The 18,741-nt window shown below is 45.2% G+C and overlaps 1 long non-coding RNA gene across 1 annotated transcript; it reads left to right on the top strand.

The window, feature by feature from the left end:
* Positions 1 to 2,256: 2,256 nt before the first annotated feature.
* LOC132208034 (uncharacterized) lies at positions 2,257 to 18,477 on the top strand. Its single transcript, XR_009444147.1, has 3 exons — positions 2,257 to 2,384; positions 5,574 to 5,729; positions 17,566 to 18,477. It is a non-coding gene; the product is annotated as an uncharacterized LOC132208034 (long non-coding RNA).
* The last annotated feature ends 264 nt before the right edge of the window (positions 18,478 to 18,741 follow it).

Below are 18,741 nucleotides of genomic sequence, written 5' to 3'. Positions count from 1 at the left end.
TCATTATCTTGTATACCTCAATTAGGCCCCCCTCTCCTCCTTCTTTTCTCCAAAAAAAAGAGACTGAGCTCAGTCAACCTCTCTTCATAAGATAAGCCCTCCAGTCCAGGCAGCATCCTGGTAAACCTCCTCTGAACCCTCTCCAAAGCATCCACATATTTCCTATAATAGGGCAACCAGAACTGGACGCAGTATTCCAAGTGCCATCTAACCAAAGTTTTATAGAGCTGCAACAAGATCTCACGACTCTTAAACTCAATCCCACTGTTAATGAAAGCCAAAACACCATATGCTTTCTTAACAACCCTGTCCACTTGGGTGGCCATTTTAAGGGATCTATGTATCTGCACACCAAGATCCCTCTGTTCCTCCACACTGCCAAGAATCCTATCCTTAATCCTGTACTCAGCTTTCAAATTCGACCTTCCAAAATGCATCACCTCACATTTATCCAGGTTGAACTCCATCTGCTACCTCGCAGCCCATCTCTGCATCCTGTCAATGTCCCGCTGCAGCCTACAACAGCCGTCTATACTGTCAACGACACCTCCGACCTTTGTGTCGTCTGCAAACTTGCTGACCCATCCTTCAATCCCCTCATCCAAGTCATTAATAAAAATTACAAACAGTAGAGGCCCAAGGACAGAGCCCTGTGGAATCCCACTCACCACTGACTTCCAGGCAGAATATTTTCCTTCTACTACCACTCGCTGTCTTCTGTTGGCCAGCCAATTCTGTATCCAGGCAGCTAAGTTCCCCTGTATCCCATTCCTCCTGAACTTCTGAATGAGCCTACCATGGGGAACCTTATCAAATGCCTTACTGAAATCCATATACACCACATCCACAGCTCGACCCTCATCAACTTTTCTAGTCACATCCTCAAAGAACTCGATAAGGTTTGTGAGGCATGACCTGCCCCGCACAAAGCCGTGTTGACTGCTTTTGATCAAGCCATGCTCTTCCAGATGGTCATAAATCCTATCCCTCAGAATCCTTTCTAACACCTTGCAGACGACAGACGTGAGAGCATAAAACTCTTTTCTAAAGAAAAGTGGAGGCCAATAGTTAACCTGATACAAATTGGAAGCTTTGTCCCTGTGAAATGAAGTCATTGGATCTGAAACAAAAAATGGGAATCAGTTCTGAGGAAGAGCAAAGCGACCTGAAACATTAAACATTAATTAATGTGCTGAAACATCCCTTTACCCAAATTCATCAATCAGTCAAATTCACTCATTTATCAATCTATCCAGGATTTTCCCATTTCAGCAAATTACAGAAATGTGAACCTTAGGTCAGTAGTTGGGAAATTATTGGAGAAGGTTCTTTTGGACAGAATTTACTTATTTTTGGAAAACATATTCCATGATTGTTGGACTTAAAAAACAAAATGTGAACAGTTTTTGATATCACTTATGAATGACTTAACATTCATTTTACATATGTATAGAGCTAAAAAGTGTAATGTAATTATTTCAGTGAAATTAAGGTGATCATACAGTTAAAAAATCATTCGAATCTAACTCCAATTAATGAGCTGAATAATATGTGATTATTGTACCAGTTTTTGCATTGAAAATTCAATCTTATTTGATGCCTGTAATATTTTATGCTATTAAGTGTAACTCAAAAACAAAGTAATGAAAGGATGTCAGAAAAAAAACTTTAGTTTTAGCTTTATGGACCTATGGAATACTTGTACACATAGTTGGATGATTGCACTGGAAGCTGTAAAATATGTAATGTCAGTGCTGACGTGAAAAGTAATTTCCTTTGCAAGGTGTTCCTCACTCAGAATAATTAGAAATTTATTATGATTATGAATCTACCATTTAAAAGATAGCTACTGTGATTGATTAAAAAAAGTTATATTTTACTTAGAAAATTAGGCTAAGCAATATACAGGTTGTAAATGTGTTTATTCAACAGAATATTGAGATTGTCCCAGGAACTAATTATACATACACAACTCATAATAGCTTGAATAATACATTGAAACAGTGATTATTGAATTGAGAAAGACATGATAGTTGTATCGGGCAGTTCAAATGTCTCACTATATTGGCAACATGTTTATGTTGTTCAAACAGGCAGCATGTTTGTCAAAGCAGCAGATTTTCATTTTGGGATGTGCGTCTGTTTAACTAGAATCCGTTCTGTTCTCTTGTAAGAAGCTCTTGTTGTTGTATGCGATGAACTGTCACTAACAGTGTAATTTACCCGATCAGCTTTCCTTTGTCTGTAAATCAGGCGGCCACTAAACTATACACCTGCTTTTCACAGTCGAAGCACAGAATCATTTCTGAACGAATAAGTGGCAGATCACAAAGTTATTTCACTGAAAACAATTTCTAGCACACATCATCAATCAGCATTTTCTGGTAAGATTTTCTGAACAATTCTGATTTCTAGCTGTAAAACTGATGATATCTGTGTTGCTTGTCAGTGAGGATTCAGCCCCTTTGTTCGGAGCTGTTTTTATACAGGTGGTTGTTTCATTAGGTATCTGCCAAGTTTACATTCCCCTTTGACTGTATTTCTGTGAGATTATTGATGCACAGAATATTTTACTCTGCAGGAAGTAATGTTCATTCACTGAATATTAAATAATTTTTGACTCTAACTGAGCAATGTACTTCTTTTCAGCTAATTATTCAATTTTCATTTTATGGCTGTATTAAATGTTGCAGGAACAAACTCTGGACAGTGTTTCCATTCACTTGTGTTGGAATCACTAACAGCTACATGGTCAGTCAGTTTCTGGCTGATGGATCAGTTTCTTTGCCCTATTGGATGATGGCCATTTGCTCAGTTTTCACTGGCTCGCCTTGGCCTCAGTCCATCAGCTGCTGAAACACTCCATCTAGCATTTGTTCCCTTTCGCCATGACTAACAGTCCAAGTTTGTGTTCCACATTCTGCCTTCATGTATTCATGATCATCACAGATTCTACCGCCTATGTCCTTACAGGTCCTGTAAAATATCCACCACAATTTCACCATGAGCTCCATTATGTTCAATCTAAACATTCTTCCAAAGTTTGGCTCACTGTTCTCAGATCTAACGACGACCTCGCCTGATCCTATTTCTACAATTTCACCCCTTCTCAAAGTATCTGCACTTATCCAATTCCAGCTGCTGGAGAATTCCTGATTTTATTTACCTCACTCACTATTAATGGATTTACCCTCAGCTGGCTTGGGCCTAAGCTGGGAAATTCTCTTCGTCTGGTCCGTTCTACGCTCCTTTCATCTTTTAGGCTCCTGGAAAACCTACCTATTTGGTCAAGACTTTGGTTTCCATCATTTTAAATCTCCCTTTCTAGATCACAACCCTGTGACCATGTGTAGACCATTCAGCCCTTCAAACCTGCTGCATCATTCAATACATTCATGACTGATCTGTTTGTGTTTGAAATGCCATATTTACTTCAACACAAATGAACACTGATGCTTCTGCTGAAGAACAATCCATTAACCCATGTCTTAAAAATATTCAATGAACACACCTTCTGAGGCAGAGAGTTTAAAAATAGCACAGCCCTCTGAATGGAAATAAGTCTCCTCATCTCTGTCCTGAAAGGGTGAACCCAATTTTAAAACAGTGCCCTCTCATTGAGGAATGACCCACCAGAGGAAACCTCTTTTCCACATCTACCTTGTCAGGACACCACTCATTCTTCCAATACTCCAGTGGAAACAAAGCCAGCCTGTCCAACCAATCTGCATTTATTTATGTCACACCGGGTGTGAATGGTGTTGAAGTGTTTTGTTGTCAGTTTTGCAGTGAAAATGTTGATTCACAATTCAATATGAGCCAGTTCTACCTGTTACCCACACTAGCTTAGCTGTCTGACTAGATTGTATTTGTTTTTGTGTTATCTTGTCAGGAAGGTCATGTATTAAAGTGACAAGGAGTGGGTGCTTTATGTGACATTTTCTGCTGATAAAACATTTTAAATATCAGACTATGGCTTCTATATTTGAGAGTGTCATGTTGCTGTATGCAACAGGCTGTGTCTAATAGGATTCTGCTCCCTAGAACACAGATTTCCTTTGTCTACAAATTACACATGAAGTGACTTGAACACCTGGAAATGTGATATGTTCCTTGCAATGTGATTTCTATTCATGCACTTTGTGGAACCTCCTAAAGCCAGAGGAACACAAGTGTGTGCAGATTTGTTTTCCTCACTGAAGGAAACACGCATTGGCATTCCTCCTCAGGGACTGAATCACTGACTATATTCCAGAAAATGAGTAGCAACGTTTGCAATGTGAAGGGGATCAAAAAGATGTTGCAGAAACTGGATGAGTGGAGAAGTCAGCTATGATGTTACTAAAATAGAAACGTCCACTGTGGATGCTGGAAATTTAAAAAAAAGACAAGGAGGGACATAGCAAATCTGGCAGCATCTGTGGAGAGAGAAACAGTAAGTTTTTTGTGACTGATGTGACTCCTTTTTCAAACAAACAGCATTATTAAACTGCTAATCAGGCTCCAGATGCTGAATGGTGTAATTCTGCCACTATCTTGATGGTTTATTTTGGAGAAGCAATCTCCTTATTTATTTGATTGTGGCACTGAAGCTGTGCTATTTAAACAGAAAAGGCACTTTCTGTGTCTTGTTGATTCTGGGTAGAAATTAATGCCCATTGTGCATCACAGAAGCTGGAGAGAGTTCTGATACATGAGAATATTCAATTCAAGATGCTATCTTTGGAAAACAAGAATGTTTTCACCAAGGTAGGGAATCACTGATCCTCACTGACCATGGTGCAGAATGAGCCTAGAGATTTGCTTTTGTAACTAATACAGTCAGCTGTGGTATACTGTAGCGCTCTCAGTCCTGCCTTTCCTCACAACCCAGCTTCATGTTTCAGCCAGAGGATCGCAATGTAGAAATATTTCCTGCAGATGAGACAATCTAGGACAGATCCACATCCACATTTTCCCATAGGATGTGCTCCTGACACATGGACTGTCAAGATTACGATGGAAATTTATGTAATATTTAGTTAGACTGAATTGCTGGAACAAGTAGAACCGCCAGAGATCTAGATTGTTGGAAGTGTTACAAAGTTGGATAGAGTGCTATTGGACTGGAAGGCAGGATGTTAGAATTTTTTCTGTAAAATTTTGATGTTTGTTAAATGAGAAGGAGGAAAGAAGTGAGTGTTCCCTTTAAAAGATAATCTGTTTTTGTTTGGCTTGGAGATTTAAAGAAATAGTTCTGTGACCAGCTTGCTGGTTAGTAGGTTCAAAGAACACTTGAATTTTAACATTTGTTTCAAAAGGCTGTATAGTTAGCAGGCCAATCCACAGTTTCATTTTGTTATCAAGGCAACAAGTTTTGATTTTAGCCAATTAATTTCAACCAGGCACTTACATACCGAAACAAAAACAATTAAGTTTAAATCTAATCATTTTGACAACTTGGGATCAATTCTGTTGTAAGAAAATGAAATGTCACTAAGGGTATTAAAGATTAGGGAAGTCAAGAGAGCAAACTGCCACCTGTCCAAGTTACCGACAATCATCTCTAAAGAAAGATTCATTGGCTCTCACAGATTTCGAAAAGCCGTGGAGTTAAGGCCATCGAAAGCAAAGGTACCTACAGCACAACTAGTTAATGTTCCTGACACAAGAATTCCACAGAGGAGGCATTCCTGACAGAAGAATTCAACAGAGAAGATACAGGACATTCCAGAAGATGTGACCTGGCTGTAATTTTGAGACACTAAGTTCTTTTTTTAAATTTTGCTTAATATAAGTGGGACTTGAATTTATTATGACAGCATACTATTAGAATCTTATTTTATTCCGGAATAGTTAGCAGTTAGAGGGGAAATGTTCAGTTTGTTGCTGGCTTACCAAGTTTGATCTCTGTTAGAACTATATAAATAAATTGTTACTTGTTGATTACAGAGTGCATATAAGGGGTATATTTTGTTTGATCACTCATTATTAACAGGTTAGGGTGAGAGGCAAGTTACACCACTTTTCACACTTCTTTTACCAGATTATAGGGTGAGGTGTGCTTCTCTTGGATGTTTCAGATTTAGTTATTGGGGGTGAGGCTGGTTCAATTTCACCTGCAAGAGGCACAACATCCTGATGGTGAGCAAGATGGGTTGCTCATTCCCTGGCACTGTGTCCCATCCAAGAACTCTCTCCTGAATCATACTGTGGACTCTCCTAAACCAGATGGACAGCAGTGCATCAACAAAGCAGACCACCATCACCTTCTTCAGGGCAGGCAATGAAGGGGAATGACTACTGTCCCATTTATTGAGCCTCAGATTCCATGGAGCAACTTCAGACCCATTCTGTGGTTCTTTCCCTCACTCTCTCTTTGGGTGTATCTTCGAGGCTCCCTTTGTTTCTGTCTATTTGTGTGTCTCTCCCTCTTCTCGTCCCCAGTATTCCGCCAGGTCCTTCATGGGATCTGATTGGCCATCAGTCAGTGAGTGAGCCCTTTGCCATCCGTAAGGTATAGTTCACCCACAGTATTGTGAGGGTGGCACTTGCTGGATTCAGAGCCAGTGACAGTGTCGGAATGGGAATTTCACTCAGAGTCACTGTGCTCTGGGTCTGGGAGTAAAGACTCGAGATGGGGGCGTTCCAGGCATGGACTGCTCTTGTCCCTTCATGGATAGTGGGTGCTGTTTGGGAAGAACATTTTGGAAGGAGATGCTGAATAGAAGGGCGGCACAGTGGCTCAGTAGTTAGCACTGCTGCCTCACAGTGCCAAGGACCTGGGTTTGATTCCAACCTTGGGCAACTGTCTGTGTGGAGGTGGCATGTTCTCCCTGTGGCTGCGTGGGTTTCCTCCAGGTGCTCCAGTTTCCTCCCATGTGCTGGCTAGGTGGATTGGCCAAGCTAAGATGGCCATAGTGTTCAAGGATGTGTAGATTGAGTGGGTTGCAGGGAGATGTGTCTGACTGAGGTGCTGTGAGGGTCGGAGTGGAGTTCTTGGGCCGAAGGGCCTGTTTCCATACTGTCGGCATTCTCTGAATTCTATGAAAAGAATGCTAAGTGATCACTGATGGGAATATTGGAAATAATGCACAGCTCTGTCCCTCTGAACAGATGGTGGAGGGGTGGAGTTACAAAGGTGTTACACACAGTGTTAGTCTTATGCTCCATTTCTCCCTGCCTAAGGCTGTCATTGCCTTCATCTTACATTTGTGACACTGTCTCTATCTCGTGTTCTCGCTCTGTCCTTCTGTATCCTCTGTGCACCCGCCCGTGCTCTCTGTCCCTGTGTGTTCCTGTGTATGCCTCTCCATAATCCCTAAATGCAGTTGTGAATCTTTCTCGATCTCACTTGAAATGTGTGATGATCTCTCTCTATTCTTGTCTATCAGTGACTCTGTCCCTGTCACTGTATCTATCTGTCTCTCTTTGTCTGTCTGTCCCTGTGACTATCTGTGTCTCTCTCTTTCTCTGTCACAGAGTCACATATAGACAAGGATAGAGAGAGATCATCACACATTTCAAGTGAGATCGAGAAAGATTCACAACTGCATTTAGGGATTATGGAGAGACATACACAGGAACACACAGGGACAGAGAGCACGGGCGGGTGCACAGAGGATACAGAAGGACAGAGCGAGAACACGAGATAGAGACAGTGTCACAAATGTAAGATGAAGGCAATGACAGCCTTAGGCAGGGAGAAATGGAGCATAAGACTAACACTGTGTGTAACACCTTTATAACTCCACCCCTCCACCATCTGTTCAGAGGGACAGAGCTGTGCGTTATTTCCAATATTCCCATCAGAGATCACTTAGCAATGTTTTCATAGAATTCAGATATTCCTACAGTATGGAAACAGGCCCTTCGGCCCAAGAACTCCACTCCGGCCCTCAGTGGACCCCACCCAGACACATCTCCCTGCAACCCACTTAACCTACTCATCCCTGAAAACTATGGGCAATTTTGCTTGGCCAATCCACCCAGCCAGCACATGGGAGCAAACCAGAGCACCCGGAGGAAACCCACACAGTCACAGGGAGAACATGCCAACACCACACAGACAGTGTCTGCCTCTTTCTCTCTCTGTCCCTATATGTATCTGTCTCTATCTTGATTGTTGTGTCCATCTGAGACTCTATCTCTCTCTGTTTCTGTACCTGTGTTTATCTGTCACTCTTTGCCTGTCTCCATGTGACGATATCTCCCCCCACACCCCCTGCCCTGTGTCTGTGTTGGTCCTGATGTTAATCTGTGACTGTCTGTCTCTGTCTCTGTGCCTATCTGTGTCTCTGTTTCTCTTTGTCTACTTGTGATTCTGCATGTGTCTGTCTGTCTGTCTATCTGTCGGTCTCTCTCCCTCTCTCTGTGTTTCTCCCATTTGCTATGTGTGTATCTCTCTATCTCTATCCCTGGGTCTGAGTCTTCCTCTCACCCTGTGACTATCTGTGTGCGTCTCTCCCTCGGTCACTACATAAACTGTCTCATTGATGTAACGTTTACAAGTGTAATCGTCCTCTCTCTCTCGTTCAGAGCGGAGGGGCAAACATCTGTCCCAAAGCAACAACAATGGAGGCCACACGACTAAACTCATTCCCAGCAACTATGTGACCTCCCCCGCCGCGCCCGGTCTACTCACCCCGAAAATGACCAGGGCAACAGAAATGACCCACCTCACAAATAAATGTGCCCCTGCAAGAGGCACAGCATGCTGCCTGTGAACAGGATGGATCGCTCCTTTCCTGGCACTGTGCCCCATCCAGGAACTACCTCCAAAATCACACTTTGGCATTCCCTCAAATAGATGAATTGCACTGGCTCAGCAAAGCAGAGTGCCATCACCTTCTCGAGGGCAGGTGGGAAAGGGAAATGATAGCTGGCTCATCGAGTGTCCCTTAGATCCCATGGAGCAACTTCAGACCCGTTCTGTGATTCGCTCCCTCGCTTGTGCTCTCCGTCTCTGTGTGTATCTTTGAACCTCCCCTTGTCCTTGTGTGTTCTCTCCGCCTCTTCCAGTGTCCAATATTCTTCCAGTTCCTTCATGGGATGTGAGTGGCCATTAGCCAGTGATTGAACCCTTTGCAGCCCATGCAGTGTAGCTCACCCACAGCATTGTGAGGGTGGCACTTCCTGGACTCGGACCAAGTGACAGTGTCAGAATGGGAATATCATTCGGGCCAGTGTTCACTGTGTCTGGGAGCAGAGATTGGAGATGGTCATGTTCCAGGCATGGACTGCTCTTGTCCATTCAGGAATAGTGGATGCTGTTTTGCAAGACCATTTCTGGAAGGAGATGCTGAATAATCCAAAGTGATCTCTGTAGGTTCGTGGAAATGAAGCACAACTCTGTCCCTCTGAATCGATGGTGAAGGGTGTTGCTCTCATTCTCCGTTTGTCCCTGTGTAAATCTGTCCCTCTGTCTCTGTATCTCCCTCTGTCTCTCACTTAATCATTTTGTGTGTATGTGTGTGTTTGTGTGTGTGTGTGTGTGTGTGTGTGTGTGTGTGTGTGTGTGTGTGTGTGTGTTTCTCTCTTTCTGTCCCTATCTCTCTCTCACCATACCCCGCACCACCCCCCCCGACATCTGCATCTATCTCTCCCTCCCTCACTACATAAACTCTCTAACTGATGTGACATTTACAAGTATATTCATCCTCTCTCTCTCTCCTTCAATGCAGAGGGTCAGGCATGTGTCCCACAGCAATAACAATGGAAGCAACATTCCAACACTCGTTCCCAGCAACTATATGACCCCTCACCACTGAGAATGACCAGGGTGACAGAAGCACTTGGAGTTCATCTGCCACCCACCTGCATGTGTCCCTGCAAGAGGCACCATGTCCTGGCTGTGATCTAGATGTTTGCTCCTTCCCTGGCACTGTGTCTCACCCAGGAACTCCCTCCTAAATCACACTTTGGCCTTCCCTAAACCAGATGGACTGCTTTGGGTCAGCGAAACCAACCACCATCGCCTTTCTGAGGGCAGGTAGTGAAGGGGAATGACAGCTGGCCCATCGAGTGTCCCTCAGATCCCACGGAGCAACTTCAGACCAAATCTGTGCTAATTTCCCTGCTCTGTCTCTGGGTGTATCTGTGAGCCTCCCTTTGTTCCTGCATGCTTCTTTTTCTCTCCTTCTTCCTGTTTCTTCATGGGACATGAGTGCCTATCAGTCGGTGAGTGAACCCTCTGCAAACCATGTGGTGTAGCTCACCCACAGTGTTGTGAAGATGGGATTTGAGCCCAGTGACAGGGTCAGAATGGGGATATCATTTGAAGTCATTGTGCTCTGTGTTTGGAAGCAGACTTTGGGCATGGGGATGTTCCAGGCATGGACTGCTGTTGTCCATTTGGGAATAGTGGTTGCTGTTTAGGGAGGTCATTTTTGGAAGGAGGTGCTGAATAACCCTGAATGATATTTGCAGAGGATGTTGCAAATGATGCATAGGTCTGTCTTTCTGAACTGATGGTAAAGGGCTAGAGTCATTAAGGTTTTGCACACTGTCTCTTATTCTCCATCTTTCCCTGTGTAGAGCTGTCATTGTCTTCATCTTAGGTTTGTGAGCCCCTATTTGTTTCTTCTGCTCTCTCTCGCTCTCTGTCACTCCGTGTTCTTTGTGAATCTCTCCATAACTCTCTGTCCCTGTGTATTCCTGTAAATCTCTCTCTGTGGCCCAGAATGTAGCTGTGTCTCATTTCATATCCGTCATCATTTCTCTGCCCCGTGTCTATCTGTGACTCTCTCTCACTGTGCCCCTGTGTCTATCTGTTTCTCTCTCTCTCTCTGTGTCTGGGTGTCTATCTATGACTCTCTCTGTCATTCCTGTGTTGATCTATTTGTGTCTCTTTCTCTGTGCCTGTGTCTATCTCGAGCTCTCTCTCATCCCTGTGTTGATCTATGTGTGTCTTTCTATGTGTGCATGTCTATCTCTCTCTCTCTTCCTGAGTAGAGCTGTGTCTCTCTCTGTCCCCGTGTGCTTTTGTGATCCTCAGTTTCTGACATGACCTGTACTGTGTTTCTCTCTTTCTATCCCCATGTATATATTTCTCTTGTCTCGCTCACTACCCTGTCTCTGATTCTCTCTGCCCCAATGTTTGTTTATTTTAATCACATCTGGGATGAAAACATTTCTGGCCAGGCCTGCATTTCATGCCCATCACTGACTGTGCAGAGAGCTGTGGGCCTGGACTCACATGTTAGGCCAAACCAGACAATGAGCATTAGTGAAGCAGTGATAATGGGAACTGCAGATGCTGGAGAATTCCAAGATAACGAAATGTGAGGCTGGATGAACACAGCAGGCCCGGCAGCATCTCAGGAGCTCAAAAGCTGACGTTTTGGGCCTAGACCCTTCATCAGAGATGGGGATGGGGTAAGGGTTCTGGAATAAATAGGGAGAGAGAGGGAGGCGGACCGAAGATGGAGAGAAGAGAAGATAGGTGGAGAGGAGAGTATAGGTGGGGAGGTAGGGAGGGGATATGTCAGTCCAGGGAAGACGGACAGGTCAAGGAGGTGGGATGAGGTTAGTCGGTAGGAGATGGAGGTGCGGCTTGGGGTGGGAGGAAGGGATGGGTGAGAGGAAGAACAGGTTAGGGAGGCAGAGACAGGTTGGACTGGTTTTGGGATGCAGTGAGTGGAGGGGAAGAGCTGGGCTGGTTGTGTGGTGCAGTGGGGGGAGGGGACGAACTGGGCTGGTTTTGGGATGCGGTGGGGGAAGGGGAGATTTTGAAGCTGGTGAAGTCCATTGATACCATTGGGCTGCAGAGTTCCCAAGCGGAATATGAGTTGCTGTTCCTGCAACCTTCGGGTGGCGTCATTGTGGCACTGCAGGAGGCCCATGATGGACATGTCATCTAGAGAATGGGAGGGGGAGTGGAAGTGGTTTGCGACTGGGAGGTGCAGTAGTTTGTTGCGAACTGCGCGGAGGTGTTCTGCAAAGCGGTCCCCAAGCCTCCGCTTGGTTTCCCCAATGTAGAGAAAGCCGCACCGGGTACAGTGGATGCAGTATACCACATTGGTAGATGTGCAGGTGAACCTCTGCTTAATGTGGAATGTCATCTTGGGGCCTGGGATAGGGGTGAGGGAGGAGGTGTGGGGACAAGTGTAGCATTTCCTGCGGTTACGCGGAAGGTGCCGGGTGTGGTGGGGTTGGAGGGCAGTGTGGAGCGAACAAGGGAGTCATGGAGAGAGTGGTCTCTCTGGAAAGCAGACAGGAGTGGGGATGGAAAAATGAAGCAAGTGTTTTCTTTTTCCCAAAAATTGACAATGCATTCAACATCATTGTTGCATTCTCAGCTCTGAATTCTTTATTGAACTTAAATTCCACCCTCAGTCGTGGCTGGATTTGAACCTGGGTGCTCTGGACTTCAGCTGAGTTTGTGTGTGAGCAGTATTGATCATACGATGAGGCCTATTTCTCTGTCCTTTCGGATTTCATGGTTTGCCTCTTATGTACCTGTGTGTTTCTGTGACTGTCTCTGTCCCTGTGATTATAATGTTGTGATTGTGTTGAAGGATCTGCTGGAGACTGTGTGCTGAGAGTTCCCCTACGATTATCCAGGATTGCAGTAAATGAGGTCTTTCACTGGAATGAGGCTGCACTTGCTATTCTGACTATTCCCCAGCATTCCTGAAAAGTGGGAACTGGGCACAATGAGACTGTGGGGGAGATGCACTCAGACAGCGTAGCAGTGAGTCATTGGTAAGGCTTCAGCATCTGTGTCTCTTTGTCTTTGTGTCTAAATAAGGGGTAGGCCATTTAGAACAGAGTTGAGGAAAAACTTCTTCACCCAGAGAGTGGTGGATATGTGGTATGCTCTGCCCCAGAAGGCAGTGGAGGCCACCTCTCTGGATACTTTCAAGAAAGAGGTGGACAGAGCTCTTAAAGATAGTGGAATCAAGGGTTATGGGGATAAGGCAGGAACAGGATACTGATTGTGGATGATCAGCCGTGATCATAATGAGTGGTGGTGCTGGCTCGAAGGGCCGAATGGCCTACTCCAGCACCTGTTGTCTATTGTCTATTCTCCTTCTCCAGTGTCCAATATTCTTCTACTTCCTTCATGGGATATGAGTGACAATCAGTCAGGATGTGAACCCTTTACAGTCCATGAGATGTAGCTCACCCACAGTGTTGTGAGGGTGGCACTTCATGGATTCAGACCCAGTGACAGCATTGCAATGGGAATATCGTTCGGAGTCAGTGTGCTCTGTGTCTGGGAGCAGAGAATGGGGATGGGGATGTTCCCAAAAGGATGAAAGCAGTCAATCCTGGAATAGAGGGTGTTGTCGTGGAAGATCATTTTTGGAAGGAGATGCTGAATAATCCTGATAATCGCTGCAGGGACCTTCAGTTGATGTACAACTCTGTGCCACTGTACTCATAGTAAAGGGGAGAGAGTGTCTGTCTCAGTCTCCATTTCTCCTTGTGATAACAGTGTCATCGTTTTCATCTTAGCTTTGTCTCTTTCTCTATCTATCTCATGCCATTTCTCTGTGAATCTGTTTGTCTGTCTCTGTTTCTGTGAATCCCACTCCATGTTGCTGAATGTAGCTGCAATGTCTCTGTGATCGGTTCATAAGTGTGATAATCTCTCTCTGCTCCATGTGTCTATCTGTGGTTCTGTTTGCGTCCCTACATATATCAGTAATCTCTCTATGTCGCTGTGTATATCTGTTTCTTTCATTCATGGATTCCCTACAGTGTGAAAACAGGCCATTCAGCCCAATAAGGCTATACTATCCTTCAGAGCCTCCCACCAAAACACACACCCCCATAACCCACTTGTTATATACATTGCTGAACAATTTAGCGTGGTCAATCCACTTAAACTGTACACCTTTGGACCGTGGAAGGAAAACTGAGCACCCGGAGGAAAGTCACGCAGACTTGGAGACCATGTGCAAACTTCACACAGTCACCCAAGGATGGGAGAGAACTTGGGTCCCTGGTGCTGTGAGGCAGCAGTGCTAGCCACTGAGCCACGGTGCCTATCTATCTATCTCTCTGACCCTGTCTTAATCTGTTTCTCTTGCTCTATCTGAGTCTGTGTCTATCTATGTCTCTCCCTCTCTCTCTCTCTCTCGCTCCATGCATCTATCTGTGATTCTCTCTTCCCTGTCACTGTGTCTATTTGTGATTCTCTCTGTCACTGCACCTATCTGTGTCATCCTCTCTCTGTCTCTCTCAAAACCTCTGAAAATCTGTGTCTTGCCCACCCTCGTTGTATAAATTGTCGAATTGCTGATACATTTACAAGTGTAATCATTCTCTCTCTCACCATCTCTGTGTCTTTCTGTGTGTCTCTCTCTTTCTTTTTGTCCCTGTGAATATATGTGAGTGTGTGCATGTGTGTATGTACAAGACTGTATGTGAGAGCGTCTGCACACACGAGAGTGTGTGTGATTGAGAGTAAGGGACTGTTTGAGAGTCTTCACTGTGGCAGGGGAAGAAACACAGGGGAAGACAGTTACTGAATGAAATTACAGGATGGAATCATTGACACAAACTTTGCAGTCCAATAGACACACTCACATGCATGGTCTTTCTTTCTATGCACGCACACAGGCAGACCCTTTCTTTGGGTCTCTCTCTCTCACGCGCGCAAACACACAGAGACACACGCGTGCGCAGACACACAGAGACACGCGCGCAGACACACAGAGACACACACGTGCACAGACACAGAGACACGCGCATGCAGACACACAGAGACACACGCGCACACGCACACACTATTGGCCTGGATGTTGCTGATTATGGATGATTTGAGGTACAAAGAAAGGTCGGATATATTGGGATGTTTTTCACTGAAGCATAGGAGCTTTAAAGGTGACCTGATAAGGAGTTTATAAAATAATGAGGGGTATAGATAGAGGTAATGGTAGCTGTCATTTCCCTAGGATGGGACTTTTCAAGACTAGGGGACACAATTTTAAAGGCGAGAGGAGAAAGATTTAGAGAAGACATGAGGGGAAAAGTTTTTACACAGAGGGTGGTAAGTGTGTGGAATAAATTTCCTGAGTAAGAGGTGTGTGTGAGTACAATTATATCACTTAAAATACATCTGGGCCAGTGGCAGGCAGGTCAGACTAGGTTCATTTGGGATTATGTTCGGCATGCACTGGTTGGACCGAAGAATCTGTTTTTGTGCTGTCGGACTGTATGACATGTAGATACACACCTGCACATGCGCGCACTCACACGCACACACATACGGACACATGCACATACCCACACACGTTCACACAAACGCACATGCTCACAAGCACACGCTCACAGGCACATGCTCACACATGCACACACACACATGCACATGCTCACATACACACACGCACATATGCACGCACACACACATACATACATGCGCATACACTCACACACATGCGCGTGCACTCACACACGTGTGTGCTCGCACACACACAAACATGCATGCTCTCACACACACACACGTGCACACTTACACACACATGCACACATGTGAGCACTCGCACACATATGAGCACACACACACATGCGTGGTCACACATGTGCGCGCTCATACACACATGCATGCGCTCTAAAACACGTGCACTTTCACATGCATGTGCACGCTCACACACCTGCATGCTCACACACACATGCACACAGATACATGCACATATGTGCACACTCACACAAACTCACGCTCACACGTACATGCACATACTTGCACGCTCACACACACATACACGCACACACACACAACACGCTGACCCCTTGAGCTCAGAACATCACTGACTACACCCCCTGACAAAACCTTTATAAAGTGCTCCCAAGGAGGAGAATAAACAAAGCTTTGACTGTCAAGTTTGAAATGGCTGCATGGAGTGCAGGCCAGGGAGAGACAGTGGCAGAAGAGAGAGAGAGAGAGAGAGTGAGAAAGAGATAACAAAGTGTGAAGCTGGATGAGCACAGCAGGCCAAGCAGCATCTCAGGAGTTTGATTCTGGGAGCCACACTGACAGTAGGAAAATACTGAGAGATCCTCAGCAAATATCCCCATTATCTTTCTATTCCTGTCTCTTGGGGCATCCGCAGTCAGGCTCTTAAGTGCTATTATGAGACCAATGTTAAATATTTTCAAACTGCACTGACAGAGATAACATGGCTTTAAAAAGGTTTCAAAGAACAAGGGTTGGTAAAGACAACAAAATGTGAGGCTGCATGAACACAGCAGGCCAAGCAGCATCTCAGGAGCACAAAAGCTGACGTTTCGGGCCTAGACCCTTCATCAGAGAGGGGGATGGGGAGAGGGAACTGGAATAAATAGGGAGAGAGGGGAAGGCGGACCGAAGATGGAGAGTAAAGAAGATAGGTGGAGAGAGGAGAGGTGGGGAGGTAGGGAGGGGATAGGTCAGTCCAGGGAAGACGGACAGGTCAGGGAGGTGGGATGAGGTTAGTAGGTAGATGGGGGTGCGGCTTGGGGTGGGAGGAAGGGATGGGTGAGAGGAAGAACCGGTTAGGGAGGCAGAGACAGGTTGGACTGGTTTTGGGATGCAGTGGGTCGGGGGGAAGAGCTGGGCTGGTTGTGTGGTGCAGTGGGGGGAGGGGACGAACTGGGCTGGAACTATGCAGTAGGGGAAGGGGAGATTTTGAAACTGGTGAAGTCCACATTGATACCAAGATAATAAAATGTGAGGCTGGATGAACACAGCAGGCCAAGCAGCATCTCAGGAGCACAAAAGCTGACGTTTCGGGCCTAGACCCTTCATCAGAGAGGCTCCTGATGAGGATTTGTGCTCCTGAGATGCTGCTTGGCCTGCTGTGTTCATCCAGCCTCACATTTTATTATCTTGGAATCTCCAGCATCTGCAGTCCCCATTATCTCTCCACATTGATACCATTAGGCTGCAGGGTTCCCAGGCGGAATATGAGTTGCTGTTCTTGCAACCTTCGGGTGGCATCATTGTGGCAGTGCAGGAGGCCCATGATGGACATGTCATCTCGAGAATGGGAGGGGGTGTGGAAATGGTTTGCGACTGGGAGGTGCAGTTGTTTGTTGCGAATAAAGCTTTGCTGCCGGAGAATTAACATTTCAATGGCCAGGAAGATCCAACAAAAGACTCCAATCCTGGAAATTACCATCTCTATCACACAGAGGCCTCCCTAATGAGCAGACTGAGCGACATTGCAATGTGTCAGAGGTGGAGTCTGCAAATCATTCACTGAGAAATGTATCAGATTTATCCTCTGATGCAGGGTCTAGGCCCGAAACGTCAGCTTTTGTGCTCCTGAGATGCTGCTTGTCCTGCTGTGTTCATCCAGCCTCACATTTTATTATCTTGGAATTCTCCAGCATCTGCAGTTCCCATTATCTCTGAAACTGTGAGAGTGAGCAGCTCTCCCTGTTTGATTGAGATTGTGTGTGTGTATGTGTGTTTATTATTATTTTAAACCTCTGGTTTATTACCAGCTTATGATTTATTTGGTAGTTTGATGTTGCTGTGATGTTTTGTAATGCTGTGGACGTGGGGTAATGAAGATAAACCTGGCCTCTTGTGTAATTTTGCTGCAAAATGCTCTAGCTCCCCCTTTCAACTAATCTTTTCTCTTCTATCCCCAGGAATTTCTGGTTTGGAAAGCTACAACGTGAAGATCCAAAATGTCTGGGGCCAGGAAAGCTTTGAAAAAGAACAACTTCCAGAGGGTTACAACATTGGCCTGATGTCTGTTCCCACTGCATCCCATGAGGGGCCCATATGAGTCCTGTCTCTTTTTGACCCTGAGGTTTAATGTGGGTTACGGAGGAGGGCAGCGTGATAAAATGTGACAGTGAGAGAAGGATTTGAAGAATTGAAAGAGTAGGTCAAACAGGAGAGCCAGGGAGAGTATTTGAGATTGTGAATTAACTGTAATGTCAGTTTCTGGGGTCACAGGAAATAATTAAACTGAGCCAGCATCACAGAAGGGAAAAAAAATCAGATTATCTGGCTGCTGGGACACTGCTGCATGTGGGATCTTGCTGTGTATTAATTGTCCCAGTGCCATTGTTACAGGTCGTGACTGTTTTGATCAGGTAACCCATCATTTCAAAGCTTTACAAAGGGACTGGCATGGAAACTCAATGCATCACCCGATATGTTTGTGTTCAGATGTTGCCAAGACGTTGTCCGTGTGACAGAGAGGAAATCCCAGGATCTTGCTGCACTGTCTCTGCTTTGCCTTGCAACTAATGCTGTCTCTTTTTTTTCTCCAAAGGGACCAGTTTTTTTTTGAAGAACCAAAGGGGAAGCGTTTGGGGCCCACAAGGCATAGAACAAGGGCTTTCTCCAAAGGGGACATCATGCTGAGGCTTATTGGACAGGCTGCGCCCCAGGGTTTGAAGCTTGGGGTTAAAGTAATCGGGGCCTTGGGATTTGACACAAACATGTGTCAGGACTCCCCAAGGAGGAAATTAAAACTGTAAATGTGAAATCTCACAAAAGACATGTTCTGATGTCAGAGTAATAATGTGTGAATGTGAAGTCGACATTGGGAGTGAGAGACAGACTTGCAACAGGGAGAGGGACAGGGGAAAAGGGAGAGGGACGGAGAGAGAGGCATTTGAGATTTTTAAGTATCTGTCATGGTAGTGCCTGGGGATACAGAAAATATTGACCATTTAACCAATATTCCATTACAAAGATTGGGTTTATCTTGTTCCTGACACATTGCTGGCAGTGGGATCTTGCTGTGCCTCATTGGCCTGCAGCAATGCGACTGTCTCGATAATCTCCTCCTGTTAACCTTGCCTGATGGG

This window comes from Stegostoma tigrinum, unplaced genomic scaffold, assembly GCF_030684315.1.
Source record: "Stegostoma tigrinum isolate sSteTig4 unplaced genomic scaffold, sSteTig4.hap1 scaffold_256, whole genome shotgun sequence".
Taxonomy (NCBI): Eukaryota; Metazoa; Chordata; class Chondrichthyes; order Orectolobiformes; family Stegostomatidae; genus Stegostoma; species Stegostoma tigrinum.
This window is presented reverse-complemented; position numbering and strand designations above follow the sequence as displayed.